The following is a 14,078-nucleotide window of genomic DNA, read 5'->3' on the forward strand; positions in this document are numbered from 1 at the left end:
CAATATGTAAGTAGGGCAAATAATACTGTTGAGCCATATAATATCCAACCTCCAATTTCTTTTACAATTTTTATTAGCACATAATAATTGTACAGAGAGATACACTGTGATATTTACATATGTGCTTACAATATATCTTAGTTATATTTACCCCCTCCATCCTTCTCTTTCCCTCCCCCACTTCCTAGGACAATTTCAACAAGTTTCATTCTGTTTTCATATATGAATATAAAACATGTCCCCCATATTCACACTCATTGACCCTTTCCTTATGCCCACCCTCCTCCTACTGGTAACCACCATTCTGTCCTTCATTTTTTTAAATACTATATATTGATAGTTCAAGGGGATTTTCCCTTGGTACTCAGGCATGTATATATTGTGCTTTAATCAAATTAACAGCCCCCTCATTACTTATTCATTCTCTATCACCATGCTCCCCTAATACTCAACAGGTTACTGTATAGTACATTAGATTATATTCATATATAGATGGTTTGTTTCAATATTTTTCATTCTTTAACATTTTCTTTCCCTCTCCCGCCTCCTGTTCTCTCCTCAGACAGACTCACTAATACAATTTCGTCCTTTTACTCACTATATATATGAATATATATGATCATAAGTGTACATTTAACTTAGAGGTCTAGTTTCCACATATGAAGGAAAACATGCAATCTTTGACTTTTTGAGCCTGTCTCACTTCACTTAACATGATGTTCTCCAGTTCTATTCATTCACTTGCAAACAACATAATTTCATTCTTCTTTATGGAGGAATAAAACTCCATTTTGTATCCCATCCCCAGTTTCTTATCTCTTGAAACATCTCTATGGTTTCTATACCATAATTCTCTCTGACTTGGTTTTGAGGATCATGAGAAAAACTAATTAGTTTGAAAAGGAAAGATAGGGCATCAGAACCAAGAAAGAATGATAGGAGACTTATGTGAGCAGAGCGTAGGCTGCTTGCTGAGGTAGGCTGTCACTGTGCCAGTGGTCAGAGAAAACAAGCTTGTTTCAGATTATATCAGTGCTCAAGAGCATCCTCTCTAGCTGCGGGAAATATAGCAGCAAGGGAATCTGGAAGAATCAATTCACTATTAGAGAAACTTAGCTCATGAAGAGTTGGAAGCCAATAATCAGAGGTACAAGTCTAACTCCTGTGGAACCGTGAAGTTGTATTAAATTCAAGAAAAAGCTGCAATGTCAGTAGCAGAAATCAAAAGACTAATCAAGAGCCAGACTGGGTGGGGCTGACACCCAGTCATATTGAAAGGAATATTTAGGGAAGGGCTGTAGCTTGAAGGAATCAGGTTTATAAGCTCAGAGTTATAATGATAGACTTGATGTGCAGTTTTTGGTCTACTTCTTGCCCCAGTCAGTAATGGGAGAGATGTAAAACTGAGCCATTTGGGGATATTAAGGATTGTCATACTTTATAACTATCTCAAGTGGCAAGGTTTTTGATAATAAATTGGGTTATCTTTGACCATGACAATATTCTAAAATAAGGGTTTACTACTTTTATATGAGGTATCCCAATTTATCCTGAAAGTAAGTTGTGAAGAAGGTACTACTACTATACAGTTTGCTGATATAGACCCCGAAACTCCTCTAAGAGATGAGATTGTTTGCTCATCATTGATAGAACAATAATGTCGCCATTTTGTGAATCAGCCAAAATGGCAGCCCCGCCCTTAAACAAATTCCCATGCTCTAAGACGGCCCCACCCCTACCAGAGACTACTGCACCTCTACTAACTTCCTTACCCTCCTCCTTCTATAAAAGCCACTGCTTGCCCAGGCTCAGGGCTGCGCCATCTTTTCCCTGGCCAGCCTGGCAGTTTGGGCCTGCCATTAAACTTTGCTGTATGGATGTGAGTTTTCTCGTGAGCTTTCTTTGAGAGCGGCGTTTTTCCTAACAACCGTATTGATTCTTGTATTAGAACTGTAATTCCAACTGTAATTCCATCTGAACCTAAACACTTTGTTATTAAACATGATTGCCACTCTTATATAGAGAGAGCACATGCTGAGAAATATGACTGTATACAGATAGAAGCAGCTATTACAATCCTTTAATTATTTTTAGTCATAGACTAAGTCTTTCTTTTCAATTCTATGAGGATGAACTGCTTTGAATCTGAAAGTCAATCTATTCATTTTGATCATCTACCTCAATTCTACATTGCTCTTCCTCCTCCCTTCCCTCAAGGCTATTTATATCTGGTCATTTATCTTAGCTGCCTTCCCTTTCTTTGTTCTCTTCTCCCAAAGGTGTTTATTTATTTAGGTCCGGCCTTATTCCTCTTTTGCAGCACATTTACAGTCACTAAATCAAGTACAAAAGAAATCTCTCCCATTTCCTGGATTGGAATTAGTCTCTTTATTGTGTTTAACTGTTATTTAAAGCATTTATTCCAATTTCCACATATGACATATTAGCATAAGTTTATTTTTAACCAAGCCACAAATTTCGAAAATATAAATTGCTTTATATCTAATACATTGGTTTTTCTCTCTAGGGTTCATTACAGATTTTTTTTGACTTTTTGGAAGCCTGCATTATAATCTTTTATTATTCTTAAACAAAATGAATTTTACTTTTGAATTTAAGATATTAAAAGAAAATCATTCTAAAAATTTTATGTATTACTATAATAGTTGTTATAGTAAACTTTAAAATTTCAGCTACTACTGTCTTACAAGAAATAGCTTTTTAAGCTAGACATCGATCTACCATTTGATCCAGCAATACCACTCTTGGGGATATACCCAAAAGACTGTGACACAGGTTACTCCAGAGGCACCTGCACACCCTTGTTTATTGCGGCACTATTCACAATATCCAAGTTATGGAAACAGCCAAGATGCCCCACTACTGACGAATGGATTAAGAAAATGTGGTATCTATACACAATGGAATTTTATGCAGCCATTAAGAACGAAATGTTATCATTTGCTGGTAAATGGATGGAATTGGAGAACATCATTCTGAGTGAGGTTAGCCTGGCCCAAAAGACCAAAAATCATATGTTCTCCCTCACATGTGGACATTAGATCAAGGGCAAACACAACAAGGGGATTGGACTATGAGCACATGATAAAAGCGAGAGCACACAAGGGAGGGGTGAGGATAGGTAAGACACCTAAAAAATTAGCTAGCATTTGTTGCCCTTAACACAGAGAAACTAAAGCAGATACCTTAAAAGCAACTGAGGCCAATAGGAAAAGGGGACCAGGTACTAGAGAAAAGGTTAGATCAAAAAGAATTAACCTAGAAGGTAACACCCACGCACAGGAAATCAATGTGAGTCAACTCCCTGTATAGCTATCCTTATCTCAACCAGCAAAAACCCTTGTTCCTTCCTATTATTGCTTATACTCTCTCTACAACAAAATTAGAAATAAGGGCAAAATAGTTTCTGCTGGGTATTGGGGGGGGAGAGGGAGGGGGCAGAATGGATGGTAAGGGAGGGGGTGGGGGCAGGGGGGAGAAATGAACCAAGCCTTGTATGCACATATGAATAATAAAAGAAAAAGGAAAAAAAATCAAAGAGAGGTAAAAACAACAAAAAAAAAATTAAAAGCCCATGGGATGTTAAAAAAAAAAAAAAGAAATAGCTTTTTAATCTGGTAGTAATGTTAATGGTATTTTGTATTTTTAATTATTACAGTTATTGGGGCTTAGAAAGAGATACTGCAAAGTATGCTGCTTCCACATGCTGAGTACTTTGAACTAGAGCTGATTAGAAGGCCCCAGAAGCAGCCTCAATAGCAGACTCTCTCTGTTTGCTTGTCTCCCTGTTTCTCATCCTTCTTTCTACCTTAAGGTCAGTTATACAAGCCAGAATTCCTCTTTGAGGCTGAATCCTTCAGTCCCAAAGGAAGCCTGAAGTCCCAAAGGAAGACCCGGAAAGGTCACTCTCTTCTCACAACACTCACTCCCGAGGGATCCTGCCCCATACCCTGAAGGAAGGAACAATACTCACAGACAGGCCAAGAAGAATCTGAATAGACTGGTCAGGCTAGATTTTCCACTGCTTTTTACTATATTAGCTTATACTCTGTTGTCCAATCTCTTTTTTACATGGCTAGTAATTCTTTATTGAAACTAAACATGAGAAGAACTTTCCCTAGGTCTTTGGGCTTATTTCTAAAGCCTGCCATATCATGAAATCTTTCATTAAATAAATTATTTTCTCTTGTTAACCTGTCTTTTGTTATAGAAATGTTGTCCACGACTCTTACAAGTCTCTGCTCAAGTAATTGTAAATTTTCTGATATACATTTCCAGGCAAAATTGTCCTTTGGAAAATGTAAAGGAATATTGAGAAAATTCCTGCCTGGCAGAAAGCAGTCTCTGCTTGGGGGAATCACTTGTATGATCACACTAATGGGGCTGAGGCTTTATAGATAGATCTTGATATTAGAGGGTGGGAAGGTATCAGAAGAAATCAGAGAACTGCTTTCTATGAATAAGAATAGACTCCCTTTTAGCCTCCTGATCTCAATTGACAAAAACGTTTGTGGCCACCTCCAGAAGCTGGCTAGTGTTCATTCCAGCAAATCCCTCCAGTTTCTGCAATTTTCATCTTATGTGCCTGGGCCTGACCAACAAAAGTGGCATTGATCATGCACTGGTTTTCAGTGGCTTCAGGGTCAAAGGGGGTATACAAACAGAAGGCCTCACACAAATGCCCATAGATCCTGCTGGGATCTTATCCGGACCTTGGAGGACCTCTGATGTTTTGCTTATGTTTATGGCTTTTCTCCCTCCTTCCTTCATGCCTCCCAATAATACCATTCAAGTTGCTGGTAATCTTGGCTATTATTGGGGTCCCAGTGGGGGTCTTCCTTGGGGAAATAGGTCTGAGCATATGCTTGGGCATTTAGGGTGCCTTCAGGGGCATGAGCCTCTAGAGCTGCCAATGTTATCTGCCATCACTCTTCAGTATTAAATAGAGTTAGAAGGAACTGTCAACAGTCTGTCCAAGTGAGTTTGTGAGTCTGGATGATAGACTGCTCAGATCAATCAGAGCCTGAGACTTTTCCATGAAGGAGGGGGTGATGTTTCCAGTTAAGGAGGTCTGTGGTGGCAAAGTGCTGGTAGACAAATGCCCATCCTCCTCCTTGTATTTGGCCTTTCTGCTCATAATATATGGAGCTTGGACTTCCCTCAGGGCTATCTGCAGTGCAGCAGGAGCCTGAGGAGAGGAGCGGTCCTCACGGAGACTGGTTAGATGCTCCTGATAGAGGAGGGGATGTAGCGTGAGCACTAGTAGACTCGAAGTGGGTATGGAGTTTATAGTACTTAGGGGGGTTAGAAGAGTCGAGTCCCCAAAGGCTTCCAAACCAGATTTTACAGGTGTGACTGTCTATTGAGTTACACCTGTGGCTCCAACAGGTTGGAGGTGGAGAAATGGGACTAAGTGCTGATGGCAGAGGTGGATAGAATGAAATATAGGGTGGTGGTACTTACTCAGGTTCCTCAGCCAGTATAGGCTCCTTTATTTTCTCTCTACACTTGGAAGTTGCAGCCACACTAGGTACCATAATTCTACAGGCCTCTTACAGGTAAGGCCTTAGCCACTTGGGCCAGTTGAGGACAGCATCCTGCCAACAATCAATATAGGGAAATTTTTCTGGGCACCCAGTCTTTCCTATAAACCTTATTAACCATAGTTTTATCCAGTGACCTTTCTGGGGATGACCCTACACCAATAGCAGGCCAATCTACCTCACAAATGGCCTTATGCTTGTTAGGAGTTAACTTACCCCATAGTCTTCATTAAATTTCTTTTTAAAGTTTTTAACCATACACACCAATGGAGTGTTTTTACCTTGATTTCCACCCATTTCCTCCTGTTACTAGATGGCAAGACAGACACAGGATAAGGGTTTTGGAGGAGAGGTTAAAAGGGGGGCCCTCTTCTCCAACACACAAGGGAGGACAATACACACCCCTTATCAGTGACCTGGTTGTGGTTGCCCAGCTGGGAAATGCACCTACACAGGGTCCTCACTTGCTTTGCTTGTCTTCGGGTGCTCCCCTTGTGGGGATTTAGGTGTCTCTTGGCCATAGTGAGTCCATATAAACCCTGGACCAGAGGCCCTGTTAGGGCTCACCCTTGACCATATGAGTTTGCCATGACCTGTGGATTGGGACTCCACACTCACTTCAGAGCTGGGCTATGTCTCAGGCTCGCACTTTCACACAGCACAGTACTTCTGCACCACTCCCTGAACTTGAGAGATATGGTTTCACCCCAAAAGGCAGTTACTAGGGTGTCTCATTGGGAGTGGATCAGTCTCCCCTTCTGCCTCCTGAGGCAGGCCTGAATTTGAATTCAGTTTCTTACCAGTCTGACAAGTGGTGCTTTCCTTCCCTTGCTGGTTCCTGCACCTCACTGGGTTCTGTTGTGTGTCTGAGGCCCTCACCACAACATGTTGGGAGGATGAGCCCCTCCTTTGGATCAAGCTGTCTGTTGGTGCCTGGCAGGATCACTTCTCCTGATGGGCCAGGGGACACACCCCAGCAACAAGATAGGTGAAAAAAAAAAAAAACCCACTGTCTCTGCAATCATGGCAGCAAGTCCCCCAAAAATGTGGAAATCTCAAGCTGAGATATGGGACACTGTGGCAGTTTAGCAGGAAGTAACATTTTATTGTGCCAGCACATACTCAGTGGACTCGTGTCCAAAGGTTGAGCCCCGAGAACAAAGGGGTCTCACCTTACATACCCTTGCAAGCAGTTACAGAAGCAAAAAGCAGGGTCTAACCCATATATGGTTACATGCAATCCTATAGGCTACTTTACCTTAATGGTACATGACCTCCCCCCACCTCCAGTGCTATATGACTTTCTTCACATTTGGATTTCTTAGGTTTTATCTCTCTGCTATGCCATTCCTACCTCCCTGCTACTTTATCAGAACATAGACCTGTTTTTCTTCTGGTCCTCCTCCCGGCTACAGTACCAGTGGTGAGTTCCTGGTTTTGATAATTTAGCATGAATTTGCCTGAAAAATACACAGGCTCTTTAAAAATAACTTCTACATGAGTCTAAAAACAAATCAAAATGTAAAGTTTTGTAACAATGCTACATTCTATATGATTCACATCAAAGAAGAAAACAGAACTGTATTAGAAAGTACTTTGAATAAAAAATGTAAACACATAATATCAAAGTTTATTGGATACTCTAAAGTGAAAAAGATTATCCTATGAAACTCCTTTTATTAGAAAGAAAAAAAATCAATTGCTCCAACTTCCACTTTAAGAAACTATAAACAAAGAAAAACAATACAATCTAAAGTAAGCAGAAGAAAGGAAATAATAACTCTTAGAGGCTGGGTGCTTTCAGAGAGAGATGACCTTGCCAACATCTTGATTTTGGATTTTATGAGACAGTAAGTTTCTCTTGTTTTAAGCCATCCCATTTTTTGGTGGTTTGTTTTTGCAGGCCAAGGAAACTAGTACAGCTGGTAAGGATCAAACTCTTGCTAATATTTTACACTATTAAAAATAAGTGGATTTATTAACATTGGTGACATCTGGGCACTCAATTTGGGGAAAGGAATGTTTTAATACACCCATTTAAACTTCATTCAAATAGTAACATTATTGTTAAAAGTAAACAAATAAATACCACACAATAAAATATTTCATGAAGTATTTTAAGGGTAACTTAAATGTAAAAAATTAAAGTAACTACTATATGAGACAAAAGACAGGACTTGTCTGAAGAAATACATAACCCTCTTAACTAAAGAAATAATTATAAGTGAAATGTTAATAATGCTAAAAATGATATAATCTTCATTCTTCCATTTGATAACATATCTTGTGACTATAAAGTAATTTAAATACTGTATATTATAGCTTGTTTATAAATTTTTCTTTAATAAAGTGTTAGAATTCTGATGTGGTTTTGTTTTTTATTTCCCCAGAGCTTTCCATTTTTAATTCTACTTATCATATTTTTCAGAACAAGCACTAAGTAACCAAATTTCAGTTTAATCAAAAGGCTAGAAAGAACAAAGTACCTTAATGATATGCCTTAAGGATTTCAAGTACATCACATGATAAAAATTTTCTTTTCTCTACTATGTTGTGATGATTTAAATTAAAATGTTTCTGTTCACAAAATGAAATTAGTGTTAGCATGGATTCTTACAGACAATAACAGTACCATCATAAAAATTGTATCAGTGGTTGGGGCAAGAACTAATTAATTACCATAGGAAATAATGGAGATTTTCAATTGCAATTCCCATGTTTTTTTAAGCCTTTGATGCTACACATTGTGTTATAATTCTGCAATCGCCTAATATATCCTTCCTTGTCAATTACAGATTCCAAAACTCAGGTTTCTTTATAACCTTACTTCTTTTTCACCTTCTGCTCTATGTATATTATCTCTTAGATGCTAAGGGCTTTAATGGTAGCAACACAAACAAGTGTCTCTGATCACAATCCTTGGTGTACTAACAGGGATCATTTTAAAAATGGAAAGGAATATAGGGAAAAGTCCTACATTTTGAAAGGTAAGACTAAATCTATTTTCTAAAGGATGTGAGGGAACAAGTAAATCATGAGATCCAATTAATACCATTTTCATCTGACCAACACAGGTTTATTTTTCACTGATCATCAAATTTTCATGTCACCACTGCCAATATTTCTATTTCCATTTTTAGTATGGATGGAATGGCACGTGCAAAAAGTGGGGCCAGGAGTCTATGAAACTTATTTATAAGTTTCCTTACTTTTCTGAAAGTTTTCACTTAAATTCCTCAAATTTTACCAAATTGAGATACATTCAGTAACAATGATTTTTAAAATATGAGGTTAGAGAAAAGCTTAAGTTATGTTTATTAGTTATGGTAATTCATTCTGTCCCAAGCAAGTTTAACAAATGACTTTTTTCAACTAACTGGGATCTTTCAGAGCATCCTTCTGTTTCTTTTTTCCTCCCCACTTTTGTTTGAGGAACATTTAGAAATGGATGGGGGTATACAATTGTGATGTCTGGGATTTGCTTAGTGTAAGCAAAGAAAACAACTCTGGAAAACAGAGAGTAGCATACATGCTTTAATTACCTGAAGCTGTGGGAAAGTATGAGAAGGCAGCATAGGGAAACAGAGGGGAGAGAGGGTTCTGAAGATAAAGCCCATCTTTGCCAATTGACTAAGGTGAATACTCAGGTATTGACAAGAAAGTGTCATTTTTAGCAGACTTTTATCGAGCTAATGGCCTGCGTTCATCTGCTGCTGATTTTTTTTCTCTCCATAGGACATTAGGACCAGAAATCTATCAACATCTGTTTCAAATAATGTATTACACTGAATCTCTTGGTGGCAAAGGTGGCATGTAGTCTTTGCTAACCCTTGTTCAAGATAACATCAATAAATAGCCAGAGATGTGCTGCTTCTTTTGCAAATGGCTGCTCCATTTACTCTGAAAGGTTGATTCTTCTTGTTTTAGTCATATATCTGCCTACATATTACTTTCTCAGAACATCTGAACAGATTTCCACCCCTAACACACAATCTATTGTACTCTGGCACAGAACACCATTGATTTCCTTCACAGTATTTAGTACAATTTGTACTTGCCTACTTATTTGTGTACTTGTGTATCAACAAATATACTTACTTGTTATAAGTAAATGTCTTTATAAAAAGGATAACAGGCTTTTAAACTCACCAAAGTTTATCTACTGCTTATCATATTAACTCAACTATAGCAGTTCCTCAATAAGTATCAGTGTAAAGGAGTAGGGGGAATTATTTTAAAAATATAAATATAAAAAAAATGTAAATATGGAAGCTGTAATTCTTACTGTGATTTGGAGATTCTGATTACTTGATTGATATTTCAATGAAGAAATGGTAAGACAAGTAGCTTGCATTTCTACTTCCAAATTAATATCGGTCAGAAAGAAAAACAATTTTTCCATTTATTATATTTAGTGCACATACTTCATGCTTCTTATTATTAAATCAGACTTTTTAGTGTCATTAGCAATTATTTTCATGTTTATGCACTGCAAATTTTTATGCATATGGTGTTATGACATTTCAAGAAATATATGTAGAACTTGAAAATGCAAGACAAATTTAGATTCTTCCTAAAATAAAAATATATTAGTGAATACTTACTTCGAGAATTTTTTCCTAATGGCACTGTAAATTTTGTGCTTTTTCTTGATTACGCTGTTTAAAATGTTCCTTCAAGCATATAGCGCTTTCTAGTGTCCCCAAGCACAAGAAGGCTGTGATGTGTCTTATGTGTTAGTTACATAAACTTTAAGGCATGAGTCCTAGTGTTGCTGGCAGAGTTCAACGTTAATGAATCAATAATGTGTATTACATAAGGTATCTTGAAGCAAGGTTATGTATTGATCAGTTGATAAAAATCATGTAACCATAGGCTCCCAGGAACCTAATCCTGTATTTCTTCCAGGGGCAATGATTCAAAAGTCACTAATTACATTTTGAAATAACCTTATAGAACAAAATCAACTACTGAACTTTGAATATAGAAATGAACAATAGATTATAGATTTTTAAAAGGTTTTCAAATTACAACTTAAAAAATTCCAGCACAAAATACAAGCCCTATGTTCCTTTATCACTCCCATTATAGAATTGCAGTGCAGTATTTTAGATATTTAAGTCAGTTAGAAGTTCAAATCTAAATCTTTTTTTGCTTTTTCATGTCTATCCATTAAATATAGGTGTTCCTTCAGTTTAATCTTTTTTTGTATTCCTATTATCTTTTCTAGGATTATTTCTCATGACCTCAAATACTACCTTCAATTTTCTTCCATCTCTTCCGGCTCTGTACTTGAATTTAGAAATACATGTCTAACCTGTCCATATTTATCCCTGACACAAAACATGCTTAATATTATAAAAAATTCATTTTTCTCTTACACAAGACCCTATTTTCAATGTATGTACTTTCTCTGAAGTAATTAGCTGTCTTCCTTGTCATACAGATGAGATTGGGTGCATTCAGGGTGGTATGGCTGTAAACTCTTCCTTATCGTACAGATTGATGTCATACCACTTTATTTTCACAACAATCTTTTGAGTGGATGCTGTAATATGGAGAGTATAGGCAAAAATTACAGTTTCGAAATCAGATTTGGTTCCAGTATTTATCTTAAAGCATTCAGTCAATTACCATTTTGAACTTTCTTTTGTTAGTACAGTGCAGATTTTATTATTATTCTACTTGAAAGAGTGGCACCATCAGCAACACATGGGTATTGCAAACTAAACCAAAATCTCAGATTTAGCCCCTACCCCCAAAATGAGTATCTGACTCTTAACATAATCTTCAGGCAACTGGCTGGCACTAAAATGGCCATTAAATGGTCATTTTGCCCATGTTTACTAACACATGGTGGTATAAACAGAATAGCAGATCACTGAAGAATTTTAAAAAGCCCTGTGCAACTTACTAGAGCTGCTGGTCTAATTATTGCTAATACTCTCATTTATCCACATGCCACCAATTAAGTGGTTAGCTCACACCTTGACAGCTTTTATAGATGGTTTTAACTTTATGCAGAATCTGTGAAATATCAGAACACGAGTTGAATTTTACTCTACCCAAAGTTAACAAATATGACCAAATCTTTAATTCAAATGGGACTTTTACAATAGTTTAAGAATAAAATCTCTTATACCATAACACTATCGAAGCAAAGATGTTTCTAAATCTTAATAACAATACTAATTAATGTTTATTAAACATTCACAATGTACAATGCACTATGCTAAGGGAGAAGGCTTGTAGATGTTAACAATATTTTAAAATCCAATACCATGAAGTTCTTGACCCAGGATGATTATGTCTAATAAATTCCTAGACAATGCTGATGCTTTTTGATGTCCATATTTTCAACAAAAGTTGTTGACTTTTGTAGAAAGTGTTACATGGAGATCTGAAAAGTTGAGAACAAACAGTAGGGAAAGGGAAGAAAAAGTTAACACTTTGTTCTCCTCTTCTTTGAGAATCAACTGTTGTCAGATGCTCAGAATTCACTGTTACATTAAAACTCAGTTGAGAGAAAGTCATCATCCAGAAGTTAACTGCAGCACTTGGAACAGTTTAAATTTGGAGTAAATCTACTACTTAAGCAGAAAAGTCCTCATTTGTAAGGTAGCAAAATTAAAAAAAAACTTCAATTACTCCTTCCTATGTATATATCTCACTCTTCATCTAGTGTTTTCATTCCGTAACATATGAAGTATATCTTCATTATTCTATTTTCTAAACCATCAGCATTTGTTGTAATTTCTTTGATGCAAATGCTATTTAGGAACACTTCAAAAATTCCCTGTATGTGGCTTTTCAGTGTTTAAAACTAATTTCTAGGGTTTTTGTTTTTTGGCAATGTGGTCATTTGTGCTTTTTAGAACTAGTTTAAACTTCTCTTTGCATCCTAATACAAAATCATGTAGAAATGCTTCAGGATAATTTGAAAAGAATGCAAATAAGGTGACAAGGTAATATATCACACACACACATCCCTCTTAACTTCTTTGTCTATTAACTTTCCATTTACTTCATTTATCAAATACCATAAAAGTTGCCAGGCATGGTGGTGTGTGTCTGTAATCCTCCTACTTCAGAGGCAAAGATTGAGAGGATCTTGGTTAGAAGCCAGTATGGATGAAAATCATGAGACCTTATCTGAAACATATCTACCCCTGATCTTATCCAAAAGGTGGAGAAGAGATTATCTGAAAAAAATACCTTAAAGCAAGAAGGACTGGGGACATGGCTCAAGTGGTAGAGTACTTGCCTAGCATGTGAGAGGCCATGAGTTCAAACCACAGTATAGCAAAAAATAAAAACCAACCAACACCGCCCCCCCAAAAAACCAACCAAAATGTTGAAGTCAGAGTCCAACAGTTTTTGCTAATATGCATTGTCTTTAGTTGAAGGATCACTTAACAAGAGATGCACTAACTTTAAATGTACATTTTAACATAGTTCACATCAGTAAAACTATCAAGCAAATCAAGATATGAACATTGACCTCATATAAATATGGTGTTATTTACCACATAAGGTCTCTTATGTCTACCTAACTCAAGTTTGCTTCTTCCACTATCAGTATTAGAGATTATAGAAAAATTTGTTAGATTTCTGTCTATAATTACACAAAGGGAAATAAACTGTGCAATTTTCTAATTTTGTCAGATTATGTTTTTACAGTACTTTTGTTTTACTGTTCAGTGATGAAGCCTTCTTATTTTACAAACATTTATATACATGCATACATTTACATACATGCATCTTTTTCTTCACTACATGTAATGGCAAAAATCAAACAGTATTTGCCCAATGCATTGAATATTTGGCATGCCCTTTCATTTCAAACTATATAATTTGGGCAGGCACTGTGGCACGTATCTTTAATTTCTGGGAAGCTGAGGTAAGAGAATCACAAGTTTGAAGACTGCCTGTGCTATACGGTGAGATTCTGTTTCAAAAATACCAAAAGACAAAACACCCTACAAAACTATATAAACTAAAATTTTTGGGCCCAGTTTACAAATTATTTTTGTATTTAGTTTTATTGTCCTCCATACAACTATGTAAACATAATGCTTCCTAACTATTTTTCATGCTTACCATTAATTCTTTTAAACAACTGCTTTCCTACTCTTGAACTAATACTAATTTGTGTTCTCTGTTGGATGCAGTAAATCATTCAACGAAATTTTCAGAAAAGGTTCTTGGTTGACCTTAACCCCTGCATATGTGAGAATGTCTTCCAGTTGACGGTGTAGGGACATAATAACCTGGCAGTGTACACAACTCTTGGTTCAAAAATTATTTTCCCTTAAAACTCTATAGATATTGGTCCATTGTCTTCTTGCATTTAGAACTACAAGAGAAATATCTGAGGTCAACCCATCTTTTGCCCTTTTATAGTTCTTATTTCTATTTAGATACTTGTAAAATTTTGTCTTTATCCTTGCAATTTAAAAACGGTACCAGGTGTTGCTTTCTTTTCATTACATTTAAAGTTATCCTGTGAGCCTT

Source organism: Castor canadensis, chromosome 3 (genome assembly GCF_047511655.1).
Source record: "Castor canadensis chromosome 3, mCasCan1.hap1v2, whole genome shotgun sequence".
Taxonomy (NCBI): Eukaryota; Metazoa; Chordata; class Mammalia; order Rodentia; family Castoridae; genus Castor; species Castor canadensis.